Here is a 9,518-nt window from a genome sequence, read left to right on the forward strand (position 1 = left end):
CATTCACTATTTTAAAGAAGTTATTTTATGTTGATTGCTATCCAGTTAACCCCCGGTGGAAGGTGCATATGCGTGGAATCAGGTAAGAATGGGATCTGGCTGGGCTGTGGTGCTCTCCAGGGTAGATTAATCTGCTGACACTCACTGTGTAGGCTCATACAAGAAGAATGGCTGGTTGGGCAAAGCAGTGGAGGACTAATGCTACCAGTGGAACTGTACCTCAGCAAGAAAGAAAAAGAACTTGCATTTCTACAGCACCTTTCATGACCTCAGGACGTCCCAAAGCGCTTTACAGCCAATGAAGAACTTTCAAAGTCCAGTCGCTGTTGTAATGTAGGAGATGCGGCAGCCAATTTGTGCACAGCAAGGTCCCACAAACAGCAATGTGATAATGACCAGATAATCTGTCTTAGTGATATTGGAGCCAGGGCCTTCAGGAAATTGGAGAAAAGGAGAGTCAATTGAAAGGACTTTTTAAAAAAGTACTGGTATTAGTTTACTGTATTCTATGTGGCTCAGCACATTGGAGCTCTGACTATGTTAGTCTAGATGTGGAGATGCCAGTGATGGACTGGGGTGGACAAATGTAAGGAATCTTACAACACCAGGTTATAGTCCAACAGTTTTATTTGAAAATCACAAGCTTTCGGAGCTTACCTCCTTCGTCAGGAGGACGAAGGAGGTAAGCTCCGAAAGCTTGCGATTTTCAAATAAAACTGTTGGACTATAACCTGGTGTTGTAAGATTCCTTACATATGTTAGTCTAGATGTGGAGATGCCGGTGATGGACTGGGGTTGACAATTGTAAACAATTTTACAACACCAAGTTATAGTCCAGCAATTTTATTTTAAATTCACAAGCTTTCGGAGACTTCCTCCTTCCTCAGGTAAATGTTTCAGGAGCTCCTTGAAGCCTACGCATTTATACATATAGAACAATACATGGTGTTTACAGACTGCCCCTGCAACTGCCCGTTGCCAAGGCAATCACCGTGTTCAGACAGAGAGGTGTTAGTCTAGGGTAACAAGATGTTAGTCTAGGGTAACAAGATGCAGGCTCGCAGCCTCAGTTCATCAGCCTGTGAGGTCCCAATCCCGACTATGACGGGAAGGATGGCACCAGGCAAAGGCCAGCTCCTTGCCCACAACAAAGAGAAAGTCAGAGAAGAATCACACCCCTCTCCACAGGCCATGCCTGTATATTTGCTAACGACCTGCTACAGAACTCAATTGAAAGACAACAGGGAGCAGCCTGCCTTTCTGCACTCTCACCAGGATATGGTGCCCAACATGATGAGACTTAGAAGAGTGGGATGAAGTAAATATCGTACAAAACGGTGCAGTAACCCAAATCACTTACCAAAGTGATATATAATTATAAATGAAGAGATTATGCTATGGGTGATTTATCCATAATTTGTTCACGTGACCCACTGATCCTATGAATCATAGGACTTTACAGCACAGAAGGAGGACATTCAGCCCATCACGCCTGTGTCGGCTCTCTGAAAGAGCTATACACTAAGTTTCATTCCCCTGCCTTTACACCAAACCCCGTTAAATTTTCTTGCTCAAATATTTATCCACTTCCCTTTTAAAAGGAATTTAGGTTCTGCTTACACCACTGTTTTTGGTACACGCTCTTGGGCATCCCAGATTTTCATCGCTTCACCATTGGTGGCCGTGCCTTCAGCTGCCTCGGCCCTAAACGTTGGAATTCCCTCCCTAAACCTCTCAGCTTCTCCACCGCTCTCTCCTCCTTTAAGATGCTCCTTAAAACCCACCTCTTTGACCAATCTTTTAGTCACCTCTCCTAATATCTCCTTATGTGGATCCGTGTCAAATTTTCTTTGATTACGCTCCTGTGAAGCACCTTGGGATATTTTACTACATTAAAGGCGCTATATAAATGCAAGTTGTTGTTGTTGTTTGCTAAGGCATTCTGGGCTGGCTTCTCCTCTTCAGGACGAAGCTTCAGTGAGTTGGGACTTCTGCTCACCTCTCCCCCCACCCCTCTTTTCCAATTCTGCCCCAACCTCGACCTATTTCCCTGGGTCTGGAACTCTTGAAGATGCATGTTGGGCTCCCAGCAGGATTCTTTGCACCGAGAGAAAGCCCGCCAGTGCCCAAGCCTCAAAACCGTGGAGTTGCTTTAGCGGGACGGCTGCTGCCGCACCAGAAGACGCAGCTGGGCATTTAAAGGGGCAGAAGTGCCCCAGAGATCAAGGAATCAGCAGCCTAGCAGGCCCCCACAGAGACTGAGGGCTACACAGAGAAAAGGTAAGTGATTGCCAGATTGGAGGGAGAGAAGGCCATCTCTCTCCATTGTGGGGGACCTCATGGACATTATGTCCACTTCCCAGGGCCGACCGCCACCTTCCACATGGTGGTCCCAGGAAGTGATGGCAACTGGGTTGGGCACCAGGAAAATTCACCAGGGACTTGTAGGTGGAAAATGGGTTGGTGGTGGCCAGCAGGGCAGGTAAGGGTAACCCAGGTCAGGGCAGTGAGGTGGTTATAGGCCTCACCACGAGATTTTGACAGCCTTCCTAACGTACAGTGTCCAAAACTGGACACAATATTCTAATTGCAGCCCAACCAATAATGTATATAGGTTTAGAATGACCTCTTTGCTTTAGTACGCTGTAAAACCTATGATCTCATATGCTTTTATTTCACAGCTTTGTCAACTTTTTAAAGGTTATGGGCTTGATTTTAACATTGAAAAACGGGTGGGTTGGGGGCGGCGGGGGGGATTGAAAATTGCCACCATTTCAGACCCGCCTCCAACCTGCCCATTTCCAGTTTTCACTAGGGCGGGCGACCAACCCGCTCCCAGGAGGTGGGTCGGGCCTTATAATCTTTCAAGGAGGCTTTGGGCCTCTATTTTTCTGGACTTCCCAATTTCAACCCCGAGGAGCCGGGATTCCTGGGCCTTCTGCTTTATGCCTCGTGAAAGGAGGCGAGAAGGCCCAAGACTAACAGGTAGGTGCCTACAAAGTGCTTCCCCCAGACCCAACAAGCCTACCTGTTCCGACCCCCCAACGATTGCGGACCCCCAGCACCCGATTGCGGACCCCCAATCGTGGATCCCCCCACAATCGCAGACCCCCGACCGCTGATTGCAGTCCTGCGACCGGCGACCCCCAATCCTCCCCCACTCCGATTCTCCCACCTGACCCCCCGATCCTCCCCCCCACTCCGATTCTCCCACCCCGACCTCTGATCCAACCCCCCACTCCGATCCTCCGACTCCCGATCCCCGATCCTCCCCCTCAATGATCGCGGACTCCCACGATCTCAAACCCCCCCCCCCATGAATGACCCCCGGTCCCATCCCCCATGACTCATGATCCCTGTGCCAACCTATGCTCACTCATGCCAAACTATGCCCACCCATGCCCTGTACCCACCTGTGCCCCTGTGCTCACCCATGCCCCCCGTACCCCTCGTCCCATCCATACAAACAAAGACTTACCTGCAGACTTATTTGAATACGTCCTCTCCCTGGCTGGTCACCGGTCCGACTGTCAATCAGGCCAGTCAGCCGGACGGAAAACCGACAAAAAAAAAGACGTCTTTACATCAAATCGTAAGGACGCCCGGGAAACCCGTACTAATGGGTTTACCGACCTCAATTTGACCCCCCCCGCCTCTTTCCCGGCTCGGTTTTAAAATTAAGCCCTATGTATCTGACCTCTCTCTGCTCCGTTACTCCTTTTAAAGTTTTACCATTTAGTGTATATTTTCACCCTTTATTCTTCCTCCCAAAATGTACCAACTCACCTTTCTCTACATGAAATTTCAACTGACATTTACCTGTCCAATCTACTAACCTGCTTATGTCCTCCTGAAGTCACTTACATTCCTCTTCACAGTTAACCATGCTCTCTATTTTTATGTTGTCTCCAAATTTTGATATTGTGTTCCCTGTACCTGGGTTGGGCCAGATTATTTATATATATATATATAGATATATATATATATTGGGAACAATAGACTCAACATTGACCTCAGGGGGACACTGCTGTTTACATCCCACCAGTGTGAAAAACATCCATTAATGATGACTCTCTGTTTTCTCTCCTTATCCCAATTTCCCATCCTTGCTGCCACATTCACTTTTAATCCAATGTGGCTTGATTTTCTCGACAAACAGCCTAAGTGGCATGTCATCAAATGCTTTTCAAAGTTCATCATACAACATCCACTGCATTTCCATTGTCCGAAGTGCTGCAGTCGGCAGCCAGGCCCGAGCTCCTAGAGGTCACCAACCACGAGCACCTCAAGAGCCCTCATCAATCACTGGTTTCATGTGCCGCAGACTGACTGATGGTGCTGACATTCCCTGTTGTGGCCTGGGAGGAGCAAGAGGCGAAGAAGTTGAGGACTGCAGTCACATTCAAATGCAACAGGCAACGCTGTGCTAGCTCTGGGACTTGGCTGCAGTTAGGGTTGCCAACCCTGGTTGGACATGTTTCTGGAGGTCTCATCACATGACCTCCTGCCTCCAAGCGCGCGGCCCCCCACTCTCCCGCCATTGGTCGCCCAACACATCCATACTCGCGGCGCACCACCTTCCCCGGCCAATCACAAAGCGAATAGACTCAATTGGATGATTTTCGACTGTTGGTCAAACAGCCTTTTTTTCCAATCTCAGATATTTTTATTACTAATAACAAAAGTGTTCAAAGAATTTTTTTTTTAAATGCAATTTTTTATTGCCCCTATGATTTTTCTCCCAGGTTGCTTGCGACAGTGTCCTGAAGATTAGTCTTTAATTCCTGGAGACTCCAGGGCAGTCGTGGAGAGTTGGCAACCCTGGACAGCAGGTCTTGGTGCAGGAAGTGACACAACTCTGTCACTGCCTCCCTAGAGAAGCTCAACCTCCTTAGGTACTGCTCCCCTGAGAAGTGTTCTTGTGGGCTGCCTCGCCTCATCAAAGGAACCTTCCCATTCTCCATGATACGGTGCACAATGACCTCCGTGGTGTGCTCAGTGAAATGGGCTTTATGAATTTGTCGCTGAGCCAAAATTTTAAAGGTTTTGTGCACTCCACAGCTGAATCAACAAAATGTTCATCATTTGAACTGGTTAAGTGACTTATTAGCTGTTTGAAAAGTGTGAAGGGAAAGTTTCCCATGATAGCCCTTTAATAACACCTTAGCATGCACAGGATTACTTTTTTCGTATCTTGTCATTCTTCCATTATTGGAATATTAGAAATCCTGAGAGAACTTAGGAACAAAATTAGGCCAGTCAGCCCCTCGAGCATGTTCTGCCATTCAATGAGATTATGGCTGATCTGCATCCTAACTCCATTTACCCACCTTGGCTCCATATCCCTTGATGCCCTTGGCTGGCAAAAAATCTAGCAATCTCAGTTTTGAAATTTCCAATTGACCCCCAGCCTCAACAGCTTTTTGGGGGAGAGAGTTCCAGATTTCCACTACCCTTTGTCTGAAGAAGTGTTTCCTGATTTCACCCCTTAACCGGCCCAGCTCTAATTTTAAGGTTTTGTCCCCTTGTCCTGGACTCTCCCACCAGAGAAAATAGTTTCTCTCTATCTACCCTATCAAATCCTTTAATTCGAAATACTAAACATGGATTAAAAAGCCCATTAGCGGTTTCTGAACAAATTCCACTACTTTTTATACATATCTACCTTTTTGTTAAAATTAGCAAAGACATGAATCTCAGCCCCAAAACATGTCTCCACTATAAAAGGACAGAGTCCCACTGCTGTTTGGCGCTGGAGGACAAATGCACCCTGTACAGCAACATCATCTTAACGTCCTTGTGAAATCAAACACATTCAGCTATGACAAAGACCCTAGTAGTCATTAAATGTGGGCACCAAATTGGTTCAATTGTCTTGTCCTTTGACACTTTCATTCCCATGATTCCTGTCTGCCAGTATCGGGGCCTTCTGGCTGCTGCAGAAAAGCACAACCAGAAGGCCCCAACATCATCCGGTGAGGCGGATTCTTTAAAATCTTGAAGTACCTTCTGATCTTCTTTCAGGGTCTTCACAGATTCCTGACACAAGCTCTGTCACTTTGGACACCCCTCTGTTTGGGCACCTAATGGGCTGAGGAAACTGAGGCGGGAAGTCAGGAACACCCACACCTGCATCATTATAATGGTTGCACTGAACCTGCATCAGCTCCAGTTGCAGCTCCCACTCCAGCCATTTCGGAAAGTACGGGAAATCCAAGGGCGGTATAGTGGGGGAGGCGGTGGAACAGAGACCTAATACATTGGGAATATAGTGCCTTTCATGACCTCACATGGCAGCCAATTTACGCAGAGCAAGGACCCATAAACAGCAATGTGAAAATGACCAAATAATGTGATTTAGTGATGTTGGTTGAGGGATAAATATTGGCCAGGACACCAGAGAGAACTCCCCATCTCTTTTCGAAATAGTGCCATGGGATCTTTTACATCCACCTGAGAGGCCTGACAGGGTCTCGGTTTAATGTCACATCCGAAAGTCGACACCTCCGACAGTGCAACTCTCCCTCACTACTGCACTGAAGGGCTCGATATTACCAGTGCGGTGGGTTCGCGGCGGGGGGGGGGGTGATTGGGCGCGTGGGTAACGTGCCCGGTGAAATCAGTCTGCCCCGCGTGCAATCGCAGGCTGATTGGATCCACTTAACTCTTGTTCCGGGTTCCCCGCTGCTAAGCTGCGCGTCGGGCGGACTGCGCATGCGCAGTAAGATCTGTCAGCTGGAGGAGCTCTATTTAAAGGGGCAGTCCTCCACTGACGGATGCTGCAAGAAATAGGAAAAATTACAGCATGGAGCAGCCCAGGGGGAAGGCTGCTCCCAGTTTAATGATGCCTCACTCCAGATATCAATACATGGGGTGAGGAGGAGGGGGAGGACAGAGATCTTCCCCCTGGCGGGCGGGAGGAAGCGGCCTGCCTCTGCCACCAAGAAGGCCTGGCTCGAGGTGGCAGAGGAGGTCACCAGCACCACCAACATATCGCCCACCTGCATACAGTGCAGGAGGCGCTGCAATGACCTAAGTAGGTCAGCCAAAGTGAGTACACTTACTCATTCCCCTACACTCCGTCTGCCACATCACCGCCCCCAACCCACATCTCCTTCTGCACTGCCAACACTACTCTGTCACATCACCCCTCACACCCACTCAAACCTCATCCTCATCTTACCTGCACTTACTCACTTCGCCAGTACTCATCCTGCCACTACCACTCAACCCAATCCTCATACAATCTCATGGCTCTATCTCATACTCACCCTCTCATGCATCTCTTTCATGGTCAGCCTCACTCAACCTGCCACTACCTGTGCTGCAGCCACAGGGCATGCATCACATATGTGCAGTAGGCAGCGTAAGGCAAACGTGTCGTGTGCATGAAGGGGATGCACAAGGGTGTTTGAAGGTTTATCATGGTTTTTACTTATATTTAATTTCTGACCAACTCACATCACATATTATATTGTCAGCACTACTGCCACGTCTTTGCGAATCCTGTCTGGTTTGTGCAATAATGCCCTTTCCTGAGGATCACAATGAAGACCCAAAACTGATGCCACCCATTGTGTCACTGCAGAGTGGGTGTAGGTGTATTTGCAGGGCTCTTTTGTGCAGACGGCTGAGAGACGTTGGCGATGTCCCCGGTGGCACCCTGGAAGGATGCGGAGGAGAAGTTGTTGAGGGCAGTGGTGACTTTGACAGCGAAGGGTAAGAAGATGGTGCTCGGACCAGCTGGGAGCAGCTCGGCATGAAGGAGGCTGCAGATGTCCACGACTACATGTCGAGTGACTCTGAGCCTCCGTGTGCACTGCTGCTCAGAGAGGTCCAGGAAGCTGAGCCTCGGTCTGTGGACCCTGTGGCGAGGGTAGTGCCCTCTGCGACGCATCTCTCTCTGCAGTTGCCCTCCCTCCTGCTGTGCAGGTGGATGTGTCACAGCACTGTGTTGTGGAGCTCCACATGTCAGAGGTGGATGGCATGGCCGGCGAGGCTGGTGATGCTGTTCGCCCTCCGAGGAGGTCATGACTGCAGCTACGGTGGCCCCCATCCAGAAAATATACAACTGAGGGGGTCTGCAAGATAGGTACATGTGTCTGGACACCGGGGTAAGTGTGCAAGTTGGTGAATTTTATTGTTAGGAGGAGGGTGGTGGAGGCCAAACTTTGTCCAAAGTGACAGAATGGCCTCCTGCGATGCGTGAGGGTTTCCCCCCCCACCTGTCAAATGGACCTTTGCAGCTGCCACAGGCTGATGGCTGATGGCTCCCATTTGAACTGGGAGTGTTTCCCCCAGTACGGGAAACAGTCCCAGTTGTTTGCAAAATCCCACCCCATGTAAAATTTCTCCTTAATCAGGTCTGTAAACGACCTGAAATACCTAAATAAATACTTTAAGTGGCACCCCGCCGGCTTTAATTGTCTGCTGGAGTCCCGTATGCGGGGGCTGCGCGCGCATGTCAGCGCGTTTGTGGGAAACCCGGAAGTGGGCGGGTTGGAGCCGGGCTCCCGACCCGCCCCAGGAATCCCCGATTTTCGGAGCCCCCCCCCGCCAGGAACGCACCCGACAGCGGATGCTAAAATCGACCCCGATGTGTCAGCCTAGATTTTGTGCTCAAAGTGTGTCACAAATTCACTCTACAAGCCTTAATTCCTTTACCTATGCTTGATATTAATTACATTTACTTATTTATGATGGTTGTTGATTCTAAACAAAAATTTAATCTGAAGGATAGAAAGTATAGTTTGTATATAACTGCGAAATGTAACTGAAAGGTTCACATATGGAAAGAGTTTGTTTCAGTCACTGTTCTAAAGGAACTTTCAACATTAACTGAACAGAATAGTTAGTTTGGAGATCTTAACTGGAGTTTAATCAGAACCATTTCAGCTAGAGATTCTGAACACAAATTGTACATTAGACGCTCCCTTCCCTTAAACATGCAATCTATTTATTAAAACTGACATGTACAAGAAAGATGATTATTGTTTTTCAGAATCCAGCCCACTAAACAGCCACTGCAATCCATTCCCATCTCCAGCCACAGGGTAAACATTTACTTTGCGTGCACCCACTCACCAAACAGATGTTGGCAGCCACAGCAGGAATCGGAAAATGGATTGGCACCACTTATTAAACTGTTCCAGCTCCTGTGTAAATAAAATGTCAAAAAGAAATAAAATAAAATTTCAACTAAATGCAATTGCAGCAGTGTTTATGAGAATATAAATGCACTAAGGCTAAATATTTCTGAACAGTTGAATACTGAATTTACTGGAGGCCAAAAGGGCCCTCCAAGTATTTACTTTAGGCTTCTATTTTTACCTTTCCCACCAATTTCATATTCTTGGAAGTAGGACAGTGTCACTGTGAGGATGCTTCTCTGGAATGTTTCCATACTAAAGGCAGATTTGAAGGTTTTCTCATTAGATTTGAGTGGTAATATGATTCTTACAACAAATTGCTTGTGACCTAGGCCTGTATTGCTGTTGGGAAGATGTTAAGCGATCAAT

General features: G+C 48.0%; 1 long non-coding RNA gene across 2 annotated transcripts in view; it reads left to right on the plus strand.

Annotated features, from left to right (window-relative positions):
- The window catches only part of LOC137333265 (uncharacterized), an 86,293-nt gene extending 77,085 nt beyond the window's left edge, over positions 1 to 9,208 (plus strand). For both annotated transcript variants that reach the window (XR_010965831.1, XR_010965832.1), the window contains one exon: positions 9,002 to 9,208. This is a non-coding gene — a long non-coding RNA (uncharacterized lncRNA). The remainder of the gene's footprint in view (positions 1 to 9,001) is intronic.
- Positions 9,209 to 9,518: the final 310 nt, after the last annotated feature.

This window comes from Heptranchias perlo, chromosome 2 (genome assembly GCF_035084215.1).
Source record: "Heptranchias perlo isolate sHepPer1 chromosome 2, sHepPer1.hap1, whole genome shotgun sequence".
Lineage (NCBI taxonomy): Eukaryota > Metazoa > Chordata > Chondrichthyes > Hexanchiformes > Hexanchidae > Heptranchias > Heptranchias perlo.